This window comes from Talpa occidentalis, unplaced genomic scaffold (genome assembly GCF_014898055.3).
Source record: "Talpa occidentalis isolate TD23 unplaced genomic scaffold, MPIMG_talOcc4v2.1 talOcc4.16, whole genome shotgun sequence".
NCBI lineage: Eukaryota > Metazoa > Chordata > Mammalia > Eulipotyphla > Talpidae > Talpa > Talpa occidentalis.
The window spans coordinates 21395249-21411815 of NW_023601653.1; positions in this window are offsets into that span (position 1 = coordinate 21395249).

Here is a 16567-nt window from a genome sequence, read left to right on the forward strand (position 1 = left end):
TAAAAATACACAAATATTTTTACATCTTCCAAATGTAGAGTAAATAGCTTTTGATTCAATGTATACATTGTGTAGCTTATCTGCACTGATTAATAAATTGGTTTAAAAAAGCCAATTTGCTAATGTGAGGCTCTTGATTGTTTGGCAATTCTTGCTCTTACAGACAGTTCTGCCAGAGAACAAGTTCCACATTTTTTGGTGCAGAGAATTTGAGAAAAATTCCCGGAAGTGGTGTTGTCAAGCAAAAGTTCAGGCATATTTAACTTCTTCTTTCCTTACCTCTTTGTCCTCAAGTAATACTTGTTGATACTTCATGTCACGTCGTCATATCCCATGTTCTAGCACCATTCATTCCTACACTCTTTCAAAACCTTCACTCTCAGCTGATTACATCGCTTCCTATTTTGGTGAGAAGATTGACACCACCAGAAGATCATTTCCATGACCCCACCACCACTTCTACCAGCTTCCACAAGCTCTGCTCCCCATTCTCTTGCAGGAGAAGAACGGGCCTCCCTTTGGGCCCTGGATCCCAGCCCCCCTGCTTCTCCAACAAGTCTCTCTCTTTCCTGCACCATTAAGTTTCCCTCTCCTTTCTGAGGATTATCCTCATCCATGTACAAACAATCCCTTTTTCCTCATCATTAAAAACAACCAACCAGAATCCTTCTCTTGCTCCATTTCCACTTCTAACTACAAACCTGTGCCTCTTCTCCCCTTCTCAGTAAATTTCCTGAAAGAGTTGTCTTCACTCTCTAGTTCCAGTTCTTCCCTTTCCGTGCATTCATGTGTACCTGCACCAAAACTCCTTTTTGAAAGGGAAGTCCTATTTTTTAACTCGGCTCCAGAACAGCATGAGTTGATGAGTACTGAGTTTTTGGTGTCCCCCTAAAATCTGAGCAGGAAGTGAGCGCCACACTCCTGTCACCTGACTCTCCTAGTACCTTTACACTCATCACATTCCATTGTCACATAACTGGCAGGTTCTCTTCTCTCATGCCCCTTCAATAACATGCTTCCTGAGCATAAGGGCCATGTCGTTTTTGTCTATGTACACTCTCCAGGAAACTAGGCATATAATAGGCATTGAGTGAGTATTTTATTTTTAATAACAGATTGGATTAGAAACCATTAGCTGTGGATTTTTCCATCTGGCTTAGCCTCTAACTGGCCTTGTGATCCTGGGCAAATCATAACTCCTCTGATATCTCCTTACTCATCTGTGAAATGAAAGACCGAGTATTTCAAAGGTCCTTCTGTATCTATCTACAGATGTTGTCCGCAAACATTCCTGCCTGGTGCTTGATGGTATCAATAGGGCCGCTGCAAGGCTGCTGGTATTTTGCAACAGATGAGAGATCAATGTTCAATAAAGCTATAGCGTTATCTGTCCAGTGCCCTCTGGGTCGGATCATTGCTTTGAACTTACATTTTGCTGGTTCTATACAATGCTTATCACAGGCTGATTTTTCCACTCATGCTGTCCTGGTTGGGAAATAGACATTGTCTGCTAATTAGACTGACTTTCTTCCTTCTCTATGCCTGTTGTCTGGTTGTGTTTAGGAGTATTGAAAATAATTTTCAATTGTTTTATGCTTCCCACCATTTTTTTTTAAAGATTTATTTATTTATGCATACAAGAGCTGGGGTGTAAGCTAGAGGTGCAAGGGGTGAGAGGATTCACTAGAGAGAATGGAGAGCAGAACAGACAGATTGACTGAAATACACTGCTGAGGGGAGCAGCAGGTGAGACAGGAGAGGTCTGCTTCGCCAGGTGGTTCAGCTCCCTGGCCCACCAGGGATCGAACTCGTGCTGCGGTGGCTGGCGATAGCTTGATAGCTCTGTCTTTAAACCCTGCACCACCAAGGAGGCCGCTGATGTCTTTGAAATGGATTACCTGGCCAGAGTGTGTGGTGTTGTCCCAGATGAGGAGAGGTGGCTTGTCTTTCCCCTGCCTGAGTTGATGCAGGCCTTGGTTCTGGAAGTAGCTTGTATCTACCCATCTCACTCATGGTTTTTTGTTTATTAAGAGAGCACCAGGGTTTAAAAACTCTGGTTGGGAAATATAAAACAGGTCACTAGTTTTATTTTCACAGTAATTATGAGTTAGAAACTGCTGCTGAACCATGGGAAACTGAGAGTCCCATGTACTATTTGGTAGTTCTTGAAGCTGTGGGTTCAGTGACCAAAACGTCCCATGAGACCCCCTGCTCCAGGTTATTTCTTCTTTCCAGAGGTAAAGGCTGGATCCTGGTTGTATCTCGTAAGGAATACTCAGGTGGGAAAGTTGCCTTCTCTGTCATTTTAAAGACAGGACTTTGAAACTGCAGAAAACTTGGTAGGTGCTTTTTCTCCATCCTTTTTTTTTTCCTACCCGTTCACCCTGTCATTGTCATTCTTCTTCTCCCAGCTCCACCCCTGACCCCAGGCAGTGGGAGAAGAGGTTGGGATGTAACAGCCAGAAGAGATGGCAGCCTTGGAATGTGGAGATCTGTTTCCCTAGGGGCCAAACATGAGGCCAGGAGCAGTGGTAGACACATCCCAGGCTACAAACTGAGTCTGAAGCGTCTGACCTGTCCCCACAAAGCAGAGGGTCTCAGGAATGCACGCATGGTTCCTAAGACATAGGCCTGTTTACCCACTAAGTATTTGTACCTTTAAATAAAGTCAGATGAATTAAGGAGGCCAGTGAACCCCGGCATTTGCAACTTGAAGTAGCAACCACATCAAGAAAAGGGGGGCTTTTAGGATGTTCATTTTAAATGATTACTTTCTGCTCTCTGTAGGGGGATTAATAAGAAAGAACATGGAATCTATACCTGCTTTGAGACATTTTTAAATTGTCCAATGAAATCGTAATAAAAATATTGGTGCAGGACTTTTTGAATATAAGACATAATTCATCACAATAAGCCCTAAAAATATGAAACAGCAGAAAGACAGTATTTGAGGGGGGCCGTGGCATTTCCGGGCAAGTGGCCTGGCTGCTCCTTCACTAACGCAGCTTGTGCTGCTTTGAGTCAGAGACATGCACGTCTTCCTGGTCTCAGCTGAGAGCAGGACACCTCATTCCTTGGCCACAGAGTCTTGTTAGTGCTGTGGAAAGAGGAAGTGGCCAGTGAGTTGACAGCGTGCTGCCCAGGAGGGTGGACCCACATTTTGGAAAAGACTAGAAACTAATAGCTTACAGGAAAGAAGGCAAGATAAGTAGGAACTACAGTTCCTGGAAGAGCTTATAATTCAAATATAAGGAAAGATCCCAAATTAGAGACTATCTCTTCTGCAGGTGGAAGATTAACTAATAGCTCCTGCTCCTTGGAGCCTTTCCTGGCCTCTGTCACCCCCACCTGTGGTGTTGCCTCTGCCCCTGTTTTCCTGTCCAGATGACTTAAGTCTGCCATCACCTGTTCCAGAACACCTTCTGGCACCCCAGACACGCATCTTTGCCTCTTTCAACTACTCAAGCTCTGTCCTTTCATGTTTTATCAGACTGTTGTTGTCACACGTGGACTGTGACCGTCACGAGGGCAGTGACCGGGATTTACTCATCGGTGTAGCCCCAGACCTAGCCCAGCGTCAAGCACAAGTAAATACCCAGCAAGGGTTAGAAAGCAAATAAATTGATGAATAACTGCTGAGTGTCAATGGGAGGGAGGATAGCAGGCTAATGACAGAAAACTCCTCAGAGAAGTGGAGTGTTAAGTCGAATTTGGAGGAAGTAGAGCAAGTTGGATTGCTGGGAAGAGGAAGGGGCATGTCATTTATGGGGAGTGTCAGTGGCTACACTGTCCAGGTCGCAGGTCACATCCGACAGGTGATCCATGGGGAGAGAGGTAGAGGAGCATAGGAGTGTGTGAACACTGTGTCTTCTGAATCTGATGGACAGACGTCTGTGGATGAGAGGGCAAGCCCATGCCAGCACTGCCCTGGTCAAATTCTCACCAGACAATCTATATTTGGCTTATTAAAATCCCACTGTTTTCAGCTTCATGCACCGTTTCCTTCATTTCCTGTCTGAGATCCTTATGCATACTTTGGTGGTGGTTGTGGGTTATTTCCACCTACTGCAGGAAATCTCTTCCCACGGAGGACCAAGTTAATTTGAGTTTTTCCTTAAGGCTGCAAGTTCTTTATCTTCCAGCAATTTCCCCTTCACATTTAACTATGCCTTGAACATCATTCCGCATGTATTTCCATGAAATAAAGAGCCCACAATCCTAGGGGCATCCCTGGGAGGAGGAAATGAACAGGGTGGCTGAGCAGGACATACTGTACCTGTTTAAACATTAACTTCTGTTCAGGTCTGCAGACGTGGCTGCTCAAAGCAACAATGAGAATCAGGAATCACATGCAAAAATTCCTACCAATGGAAAATTTTAGAGGTCCCATATCTACCTCCATCCACCAAAGTTGTATATTATACACGTAATTAAAACAAATAGTACAACTAAATTGACCTATCGCTTATCTGAAAATAGCCCTCTGATCCATGTCACGTAAACAAGAGCAAAGTCATTCTGTCTGATAGCATTTAAGCTGGGATGACATCATGCCACTGGAGCATCACTATGGAAGGAATTTTTATTCCATGAGGAACTTTGTTTTGCTATTAGAAGGAACTTGATAATCTTTACTATTTGCTGGCATAGCCTGGCCACATATTGGCTCTCATTGATTCAGGAAGCACTTTTTGTTGCTCTCTTGATTTTATTTTTCTATAAGTATGAATCACGGAAACCAGCACTTAAATGATGCTGTCAGAAATGCGATGGCCACAATCATCAGCATTGTTGCCATTTAATTATGGAGCACTCACTATGTGCCAGGTACAGTACAAATGATTTTTATACATTAGCTCATAGAACTTGGCACTTACTTCTCTTATTGTACTTCTCAAGGTGAATGAAGATATGTTGCATCAGCATATGTCTCCATTTGATGATTACAGTCTCCTGAGTTCAGGGCCTGTATCTTATTCATTTTGGTAACTCGGCTCCCTACCCATATCAGACACTCAATAAATGTCTGTTACATAAGGAGAAACAAGACCACAAGATCATTTCCAGGATCTTTTAGAAAAAGTTGTTATGGTAATACTACTTTAATGCCGTGGTATTTCTAGTTCTTTCACTAGTTCTTTATATTGGAATTTAGTTTGTTTCCAGCTTTTGTAACCAAATTCCAATATAAAGAACTAGTGAAATAGAAACAGCAGTATAACTACTCTATGATATTAGGAGACCCTGAGGAGTGAAGATTTTTAAATTTTTATATATATATATATTTACATCATTGTCTATTTTTGTACAATGTATACTTTCTTGTCTCAGGTGCAGTCCTCATAAAATTCCCATCACCAGTTCACCCAAGCACCATCACCGTAGTCCCTTGTGCTCTCCCTACCCATTTTGATCCCTCTTCCTCTCCCTCCCTGCACAGTCTCTGATTTATAGGACTGAAGATTTTATAGAGGAACCTTGTAATCTTGAAATAACCTGTGACAATGTTAGATAAAAATGTCATGACATTCAGTTGTGTGTACAGGGTTTTTTTTTTTTTTTAAGATTTATATATTTTTGCACACAAGAGCTGGGGTGTAGGCCAGAGAAGGTGCGGGGATGGGGGTGGGGGGTTGGTGAGAGGATTCACCAGAGACAGAGCAGGGACAAGAACAGGCAGACTAACTGAAATACACTGCTGAGGGGAACTGCGGGGGAGTCAGGAGAGGTCCACTGTGCCATGTGGGTAGCTTCCTGGCTGGGTATCAAACTCGTGCTGCAGTGACTTCAGATTGCTTCATAGGTTGTGTCTTAACCCCTTACGCCACCAAGGAGGCCCCTGTGTGTGTACAGTTTGCTTGTGACTATGTTAAAGGGGAAATATTATTGGTCAATATGGAAAAAGTTTCTGAAAACATATAGGAAAATTCTGATAACGTCTTAAGTAGAATAATTGTGGATGATATTTTCTTATTTTCTCTTTTTTTCACATTTTTGTAGAACATTTTAAAAACAGCTTAACCAGAGAAAACATTAAAATTATAATCAAAATTTTAAGAGAAAAACAAAACATCGTTGTTAATAGCATTATCATTGGTTAATGAGATAATGGATGCTATTTCTTTATGTAGCTGGTTCCTCACTGTCAAAATTTTCTACCATATATATAAATAACTGTTTTGTTTTTCTTTTCTTTTTTAATTTTATCAAATAATACAGCAAAGGACATTAGAATCCATGTCGCCCCCCTCCCCCATGGTCCAGGAGACACAATTTGGGTCAAATACATAATTATGTGTTTTTATGTGGAATTCAGATTCATGTTTGGTCTAAAGGTGGCTTACTCGACAGCTGTCACTGTCATGATGGGGTGCAGACTATGGATAGTAACAATACTGGAAGCCTGGTTGTTTAACTTGAAGCCTGGTTTGGTTGACAGAGAGGCAGAAGCCTGCTGCACCAGTTAGATGTGAGCTGTACCGTCCAGCAGGCCTTGCTCGTGGCACAAAGGCTGCTAATTTGCTGGTGCCCTGAGCGTAACAAAAACTCATTCACTGTGAAGGCAACTGCCATTGAGAAATAGAAATGGCCCGTGATGTTAGAACTCTATCATCTCAGTCCCCCACCAGGGTTTCTGATCAGAATTTTCCCTAGTCTTTTTCTTCCTGTGCACTCTTCTTGGCCATTGCTTTTTTTTGGAGGTGGGGGGTGCAGGGGGTTGTCGTGGTGGGGGGGCTCTGTTCCCCACTACTCTTAGCCTTCTTAGATGCTTTGCTTTTTACTTATTTGGTCTGCGATCTTAAGATAAACTGGCACCTTTTGCAGCAAGTCATCCTGTTAGCAGAGGGTTGGTTCCTGTTTACACAATCCTCTTTAGTTCTTCTGTTTTGCATAGCTCCTGGGCGCAATTAACCTTCGTTGTCCTGCAAGAAAGCTCCCCAGACAATTTCTGATGGGTTAAAATTGGATCTTTCAACTGAATAACAACAAAATAATAACAAATGTGCACCCTAAAAGAGCACTCAATGTCTGATTCTGCATAAATCAGAAGAGATTATTTGCACACCTCAGGATTAATAATCCATGAATTGAAAGAATTTATGATCCTATTAGAAATGCTAATCTAATGAGAACAGAGAGAACAGTTTGTGAAAGGGACTAAGCTGGCCAGACTATGCCTGTCCCCAAGCTCCAGGCTGTGAGAAAGGAAGAAGGGGTGAGGGAACCCAAATTCTTGTTCAACACCTACTATGTTCCATACCTTAGGAAGTGGAGGAAGGGGCACTCACACACTTGATGCAGTTATTCCTTATGAAGTCCTTCCAAGCAGGATTATGATGAGCTTTTTCCTGCTGATAACCGTGAAGTCAGCGAGATTAAGCAGCCTGACATGGGCCACATGGCCAGGAAGTGGCAAACTTGGAAGTGGATACTTGAACTCAGATGTTATAAGTCCAAAGCCTACACGTGCTCTGATTATAGCAGTTCCAGAGTTTGGTTAGATAACTGGCAGTAATACCTGAGGTTATGAAAGATCAAAATGCAGGTCATCTCTCTGGGGCTGACCCCTGTCACCTGGTGTTGTGAACTCCAGGACGAATTCCTACATCGACCTTATTGTTCCTTGATGAACTCCAGTAATGACTGGCTGACTTGTGTCATTAAGTGGAGACTGGCACAAAGAGTAGAAAGGACTTAGGACAAAAGGAGTCATTCTTTTTTTTTTAAGATTTATTTATTTATACAAGCACTGGGTACAGTCAGAAGCACGGGAGAGTGAGAGAATTCACCAGAGCCAGGGCGGGGAACAGAACAGGCAGACTGACACTGCTGAGGGGAGCAGTGGGCATGGCAGGAGAGGTCTGCGCGCCATGTGGGACCCTTGCCTGTGGCTGGGGATCGAACCGTTGCTACAGAGGCTGAGGGCAGCTTCACAGCCCAGCACTTAACCACTGCGCCACCAGGGGAGGCCCAACAGAGTCATTCTTTATCCTCAACTACAGCATCCTTTTGTTGAAATTCCATCATTACAAAGTCATTCCTTAACGTTCTTTCTCCTCTCCAAAATATCCTTTTGAAATGCATAAGCCCTTACAAAGGGTTGGGTAAAACTCCCTTGTTACCTAACATTCTGGCAGGATGTGGCTGGGCAAAACTCACAGGCCAGGTACTTGTATGGAGAACTAGGCGGTTGAGTTCTTGAAGAGAAATTTCTCGTTTATCACTCATCCCTCAGCTGTGTACAGCCCTAGCTTTATGTTTCAGTTTTCTCCTTTGTAAAATATCAGTAATCATGAGACACTGGGGACAGGAGTTTACAACAACCATAAGTGGAGACTAAAATGGACTCAAAAGATTGATTTTACAGAACCATGAGCCAAACTAATTTTAATATTTAAAAAAAAAATTTATGATTATTTTATTTATGCATACAAGAGCTGGGGTACAGACCAGAGTTGTGGAGGGTGAGAGGATTCACCAGAGACAGAGTGGGAAACAAAACAGGCAGATGGACTGAAGTACATTGCTGAGGGGAGCAGCAGGCAAGATAGGAGAGGTCTGCTGCACCATGTGGGTCACTTCTCTGGCCAGGGATCAAACTCATGCTGCAGTGGTTGCGGACAGCTCCATAGTACTGTGTCTTAACCCCTTGCACCACCAGGGAGGCCCCAACATTTAAAAATTTAAAAATAATTTTAGATGTATAGAAAAATTGTGAAGATAGTAGAGAGTTCCTATATACCCCACACCAAGCTCCCCTAATGTTAACATCTCCCATCAGCATGGCTCAGTCACAACTAAGACCAAAAATGATATATTATTGCCCAGTGTCCATACGTTACTCAGAGATTGCTTTAGTTTCCATCTAATGTGTTTTCTGCTGCAGTATCCCATCCAGGAGCTCACATTACATTTAGTTGTCATATCTCCTTAAGCTCCTCTAGACTATGACAGTTTCTTAGATTTTTCTTATTTGTGATGACTTTGGCAATTTAAAGAGCACTCAGGAATTTATAGAACATTGTCCCATTTGGCTTTATCTGATGTTTTCCTCACAATTAGACAGGGATTTTGGGGTTGGAGGTCGGGGGACAGCCACAAAAATAAAGTGCCCTTCTAGTCACATCATATTAAGTGTACAGGCCATATCACCGTTGACTTAACATTTGTTTTTAAAGAAAATAAATCACGTGGTAAGCCAGTCTGAAGCAGAGCTAGCCCTGGACATTTTCTAAAATGACTGAACTGGCAAAAAACCAAATCGCCAAACTCTCTGGAAGCAAATTCATGTTTCATTCAGTCTAAATCCCTGGCTGGAAGTTTATGGAAGCGCCTTTTGCAGAAAAAATTTGGAGTTCTAAGGGGGAAAAAAAAGGGCTCTGTTAAATATAGATAGTAGTTAGGATGCCTTGTAGGAAGAATTGTACTGAACAGAGAGCTCCAGAGTGAAGATGCAAACATACCAATCAAGAGCCCTGCCTGGCTGACCTGCAGGCCCCAAGCCCCGGAAGACAATATTAGCATTGACCCAGACCTTCACATTTCCTGCCTCCCCCAAATGCATCACATTTCCCAACTGCTGGGCTGCTCCTAGGAGACTGAACCATTACCTTGTAGGGAAAGCGCAGGCAGAATCACTTTTCATTTGTGTTGCATAAGAGCATCATGTTCATTTCAATGATTTAACGCTGATTAAATTTAGCTGTCAGACTTTAATGTTCTCTCAGAAGCTTTCAAACTCAGAAAGGGAAGAGGCAAGCCCGCAGGTTCTCTGCAACTCCTATCCTCCCACCTCTGTGCAGACTCCTTCCCAAGCAGCTGGCAGGCCCCGCTTCCTACCGAGAGCAGCCCCTTGCCAGGCTCTGGCACCTGCTTTGAGTGGCTTCTCCCACCTGCAGACCTGCCGGGGAAGGCAGCGGAGCTCACTGCATGGCCTGCCAATTTTGCGACTTTCTAGTTTAAAATTGCTTCCTTTGGTTTCTTGCTTCTCAGGTAAATGCAGCCTTTGGGTTCTCTCTCCCTTCCCCACCTCCCCCTCCTGCTCTTCAATCTTCAATTTTATCCTTCTCGCCAAACTGTCGTGCATTTTTCCTGTTCTTGTTTTGACTTTCCCACCCCCAGTCCTGTGCTTTCGCCGAACACCCAGGGTTAAACACTGCACGGGCTGTTTCCCTCAAGGAGTGTCTTTTCCTGTGTTCTCCTGCCTTCCTGCCATTAGGGTGCGTGCAGGAGTGGGGGCCCGGAGGGGAGCGGGAAGGGAGGCAGTTGCACAGTCTTTTTCCCTGGAGAGGGCTGAAGCATCTGGGGGTGGCACACACAGTTCCACAGCCTCCTCCCACACTCCTTTAGATTTTGTACTTTTAACAATCCCTAGGGTCTCTTTGTTGCAAATTGCATGTTAGGGTTTTTATCTCCAGGCTTTCTGTGCACTTACTGTGCGGAAAACTAAACAGAAGTACAGAATGACCTATAAGGAGGCCCCAGGAATCCTTCAAGTGGATTAGGGCCCTTACAGATAGCACTGTCTTCCACTTTATCAGCATGCTGGACAAGATGTGTAAGAAGGTGGTTTGTAATCAGGTCCATATGCTGCAGCCTTGATTGATGATCAGGACAGATCTTAGATGTTACACCAGGGCCGACTGCTTTGATCTTCTCTGTCCTACTCAATATATCCAGCTGGAGAAATAACATTAGTCCAAGCACAGCTTCCTGGACAAATGGTAAAAATTGATAATGTCCTACATTTTCTGGAAGCACAGTGCTCCAGATCAATGGGGCTAACCTTAATGGAAACAACTTCTGCTGAGTCTTGATATAAGACAACGAGCTTTTTCAGATTTGGGGGGTAAAATGAATTTTCTGGGAGCTAAAAATGTTTCCTTTAAAGTTAATGGGTTGTTAACTTTCGGCCTGGTTCATTGAGCTCTTAAAAGAAAAGAAAAACAACCAAAGTAATAAAACCTACACTAACAATTTGCTGTACAGTTAACTTTCGGCTTGTGAGGTTTTCAAAAATGAGCCTAGAAAGCCTGAGATAAATATACTATTATGAAACAGATAATGATTCTCCAGATTTGCTCTTATCAAAAGAGGTCCCGGTGGAACTCGAGACTCCTGCTAGAATATGGCTAGTTTTCTATTGTTTAGAAATGTTTCTTAGGATTGAACAGTCCCATAATTGGGCTCTTAAGAATGTCAAGATTACGGGCCTCCCCGGTGGCACAGTGGTTGAGCGCTGGGTTGCAAAGCTGCCCGCAGCCTCTGCAGCGCAGGTTTGATCCCCGGCCACCGGCGAGGGTCCCACATGTTGCGCAGACCTCTCCTGCCGCCCACTGCTCCCCTCAGCAGTGTACTTCGTCAGTCTACCTGCTCTGCTCTCCCCTCTGGCTCTGGTTAATTCTCTCGCCCACCCGCGCTTCTGACTGTACCCAGTGCTTGTATAAATAAATAAATCTTAAAAAAAAAAAAAGAATGTCAAGATTACATTTTATGTGACATGGATAGTCTCACATCAAGCTCTCCAAAGATATTCATCTGTAAATTTATAGGCAGATACCCAGACTCACTCCAGCTTTTCTCAGGGGAGGCAACATAGAGGTCAGTCTCATTCTGTGGATGAAGACTTGTCCTGTGACTTTAAGCAGGTCCTTAATCTACCAGGAGGATCTCTCTTCCCTCTTGCCTAAAAGAGAGAGTGAGACTAAGGGCTGACTAATTAGAACAGTGATTGGGAAAGAAGGTTATGCACTCCCATGGCCCTGGTTTTAAACTCAGCTACCCTACTAAGTAGCTGTGTGTTGTTGGGCCAGTGATAATCCTTTTAAGCTTTAATTTCCTCATGCATAAAAAGGCTATAATAATAGCATCTAACTGAAAAGGGAGGGTACAGATTAAATGGGATAATTACGTAAAATACTTAGCTGGGTCTGATTAATAATTAGATCAATGTTAACTTTTACCTGGAGAGGCTATAGTGTCATAATCTATGGTTTATCTGCATGTGATTTCCATCCTGTTCTCAATAAATTGATTATTTTTGATAGGGATGGATGAATCAGGCAGCTGGATCATAGAAGACCGAGACTCTGATTGTTACAAATTCAGAGATTGCTGTTATTGATATGGCATCATTAGTCCTGTTTTTAATGTTTTTGATTAAAACTATAATTAGTATGTTGTAGCCTCTCTGGATCGCTCCTTAACACGCCAGCCTGCTAGAGAAAGATGTCTCGCTGAATGGTCTCTGAGATAGGGAGAGAGGGGTTTCAAATAACAATTTTGGACCAAGGATAATAGCAAATTGAGAAGTATATACTTTCCAGGAGTGTGTGTGGAACATCAGGGAAGATGTTCCATGTCCCAATCAAAATATTATGGCTAATCACAATCAAGCTCATAGTTGCAGAGGACTTTGTGATAGATGAAAAAGATGGTAATGAGATAAATGGACCAAAAGAAGAAAGGGCTGTGGTGCTGACCAAGGAAGGGGAAAACCTGACTTCCAGTCATCCCTTAACCACCTGGAAACACCTGGCAGATTCCTTTGTGCCTCAGTTTTCTCAGATATTTCTCATGATAATATCTGCTTTGTCCTCCACCGAGGACCAAATGAAATCATGTGCAGAAAGGGCTTTGCAAACTCACAGAGCTTTCCATAATTCCAAGGTACTCATTAAAAGATCCCAAATGCAAACAAAGAACCGCCGAAATAACTCACTAGAAGCAAAAGCTACTGTGAAAGATCTTCCTTCTTTGAGTTTATTTGAAATCAATGATTTCCTATTTTGATTTTCCTTGTTTGAAGTGTGTCTAGCTAATTGCTACTTCACACAAATAACCATTACCAGCTGGAAAGAAAGCACATCAGACTCTCTCCTTCTCCCTTTGATTAGACCCAAGGGCAACGCATGAACCAAGCAGATTTGAATTCATCATGTTGGTTTTTGGTTCTCACCATTGCAGTAGAAACTCCTTGAAAGCAAGACTTCGTCTGCCTCGCTTACCAGTGTCTGGTATAGGATATAGTGCCTGGCATTTAGTAAGGACTCACCAGGAGGCCTCCCTGGTGATGCAAGGGGTTAAGTCTCTGCACTATGAAGCCAATCCGCAGCCACTGCAGCACGAGTTCCATCCCTAGCCAGGGAGGTGACCCACATGGCGCGGCAGACCTCTCCTGACTCGCCCGCTGCTCCCCTTAGCAGTGTATTTCAGTAGATCTGCCTGTTCTGCTCCCCGCTCTGTCTCTGGTGAATCCTCTCACTCCTCGCCCTTGTATCTCTGGCCTGCACCCCAGCAATTGTATGCATAAATAAATATTTTTTTTTAAAAAAAGAAAAAATACTAACTCAACCAATGTTGAATAAAAGAAAACACAGAGATTCTCTTCCATTTTGACTCTGGAGAGACACCTGAAGCAAAACAAAAGAAGAACTTTCAACTAGTTGAGAGGATTCTGGCAAATGTTTCAGGAACTTCCTCTTCTGTGCACCCTTTTCCCTGATTCCTTCTTGTTCCACAGACTATATAGGGAGAAGGATGGTTATTACTGATTTAGGATACATTTCTGCCCAAAGCTGAAAATAACTGCAAAAGAATGTGACATCTTAGGGATACAAAATGTCATGGGCAAGAGATGCTGTGTATGGGAATCAAAATACAGTCTGACTCTTTCTCAGTTGCTGTCATGCGGAAACAGTGGTTCTAGTTAACTTTCAAATTGCTGCCTAAATGAAGGCATGAGGATCTTCTGGGAAATGTAGGCTCCTAATGGAGGGCTGTGGTTTGAAGAGGTTCCCACGCAGTGATTTTTTAAATGTCTATTGACCTAACTGCAGTGCAGCTTTTCCATCAGAATCTGTTATGTAATTACGGTGCAACTTTGGCCCTGCCTCTTGCAAGACTGATTTAAACTTACCCTTCTAGGCCAGCACCACTGACCTTTTCTGTGAGGCTTACTGGAATTGCATTTTCAGTTCTAGCTAGAGAATCTGATGATTTCAACCAAATTAACTCTGGGTAAATTGGCCCAAGGGCACTTTTTCCTTCCCAGATCTGCAACGGAGGCCATAAAGCCAACGTCTGGGATATGGATGGCTTGAGAAAAATTGAATTTGATGCCTTAGTAAATACTTGACCCCAAGTGACCTATCCCACCTCCCAAATTTTGACCTTTAGCATTGCATATAGGAGCATGTAGTATCTGAAAAGCTATTTTTGTCCTAAATGTGTGATGGAAATAACAGAAGCTGAGCCTGGATATCTTTTTTTTTTTTTTAGATGTATTTATTTATACATACAAGAACCGGGGCACAGGCCAGATGTGCAGGAGGGTGAGAAGATTCATCAGAGATAGAGTAGGGAGCAGAGTAGGCAGAATGACTGAAATACACTGTTGAGGGGAGCAGTGGGTGTGACAAGAGAGGTCTGCCACACCATGTGGGTATCTCCCTGGCCGGCTGGGCTTGAACCCACGCTGCAGAGGCTGTGGACAGCTTCAGAGCGCTGTGAGCCTGGACATCTTAAGCAAACAAATGAATTTCTCAGAAGGATACAGAGTAACTCACAGAACAGGGGGAGAAATGGAAGAATCTGCTTTACAAAAGCACAAGAAGCTCTAGGAACTTAGTGTTAGGAATAACACAGTTGCCTGAGACCACTGCTACCAGGATAGATGATTTAGAACCATTCTCAGGTTTTGTGTTACTTCTCTCAACATGGAAGTTCCAGTTCAAGAGCATCTGATCGGCCTACCTTCAGCCATGCATCCATCCTCCCTTTGGGCAAAATAGGAGGAGGCGCTGAGATTGATGGCCAGATATCCTATAGGGCAAAAGTGGTTCCCCAAAGAAAATGCAAGGCTGTCTCTGCAGGGTACTGTGGCACCACGGATTGCCCTTGGTAGTGAAAGGAGGCACAGGTCTACAGGGAGAGGGGTGGAGGGGAGTCTACTATTTTTAGCTCACTACTTTCTAGTTCTACATCATGTTTTCCCTGTTTCAAGCCATGAATTATCACACAGGCAATTATCACACACAAGCTCCTCCTCAGGAACAATCTGGGATATGCCAGCAGAGCTTAGAATTTTGGAGAAGAGGGAAAGGAGTGATACTGGAGAGGACCAGCATCAGGCCCTCCTTTTGAGCTGATGAATTGGTTTCATTTCTCCTCAGTTAACACATTTTTAATTTAATTGGAGAAAAATTCAAATAATATTTCTACTGTGGTAGCTCACATTTTCTCTGTGATTTTTTTTTAATGTGGCAAAAACGAAGATACAGTAGTAGCCAACAAGATCTAATTCGTTTTTCTTCTAAAATACTTCATTATATCATATAATTATAATATGTAGAATTCATTTAACACTGTCTTTTATTGATGAGACAACATAAAAAATGGGGGTGCCTGAGAAGTGGAGAAAAGCTATTAGGGGTATTAGCCCTACCCACCCCGGCATCTTGCTCACTGAGTGCTTCCTGACCGCCCACTCAGCGACCTCTTGTGTCCCCGGGTTCCCATAATTCACCTCTCAGGTGAGACAAGCCAGCAACTAGTGATGCAGCCAAAATTTCTTCCCCAAACATTCTAGAGTTGAACAAAACCACACACACTACAGAAGAAATCCCTTTCAATTCAATAACACCCAAGTGGGTTCCAGTGTGGGCATAACTGATATCTAATTCTGTTGTGGTTTTAGAAATATATATATGGACTTATTTCTCCCTTAAACCTCACTTGCTATCTTTTTTTTAAACTTGGGTACATTTTATATAATTCACTAATAAGTTAATAATTGACATCTGTTTGTGTTAGAGCAAATCGGTCTGTTTATTCTGGTTTTCTCTTTGAGTTCAAATTACCTAATATAGCACTGTCAGTTTCTCCCATGCCTCTATCACAGCCATCAAAGCAGAATGGAGGTTCACTGGGCACCTGTCACACAACAAACATTATGACAAGTGTCTTTACATATATTATTTCATTTGCACTTAAGAGTCTTTTCAGTGAACATATGTGCAACTTGAGATCCAGAGAGGTTAAATACAAGTATCCAGGGTCGCAAAGCTAGTAGTTAGTGAGTTCATATAGGACCTACATCTGTCCGATTTCAAAGCACATTCTTTCCATTGCCTTATGTCAGATAAGACAGTTAGATGTCAAGGGCCACTAAGCAACCCAGGAACAAATGGATATTAGGAGTTTCTGAAGACCAAAATGGTGCTAGAAGAGATGGATGAATGAAAGCGGGAAGAGACACTTGTATCTGTGTCTATAGGCTCTTGGTTCCTCTTTTTCCCTTTGGAAGCACCAGAGTGTCAGTCCACACAGTACCAGTGAGGTTTTTTTTTTTTTTTTTTTTTTTTTTAAGATTTATTTATACATGCACTGGGTACAGTCAGAAGCGCTGGAGGGTGAGAGAACTCACCAGAGCCAGAGCGGGGAGCAGAGCAGGCAGAAGGACCGAAGTACACTGCTGAGGGGAGCAGCAGGCGGCAGGAGAGGTCTGCGCGCCATGTGGGACCCTCCTTCGGTGGCTGAGGAGCAGCCGGGGATCGAACCGGCGCTG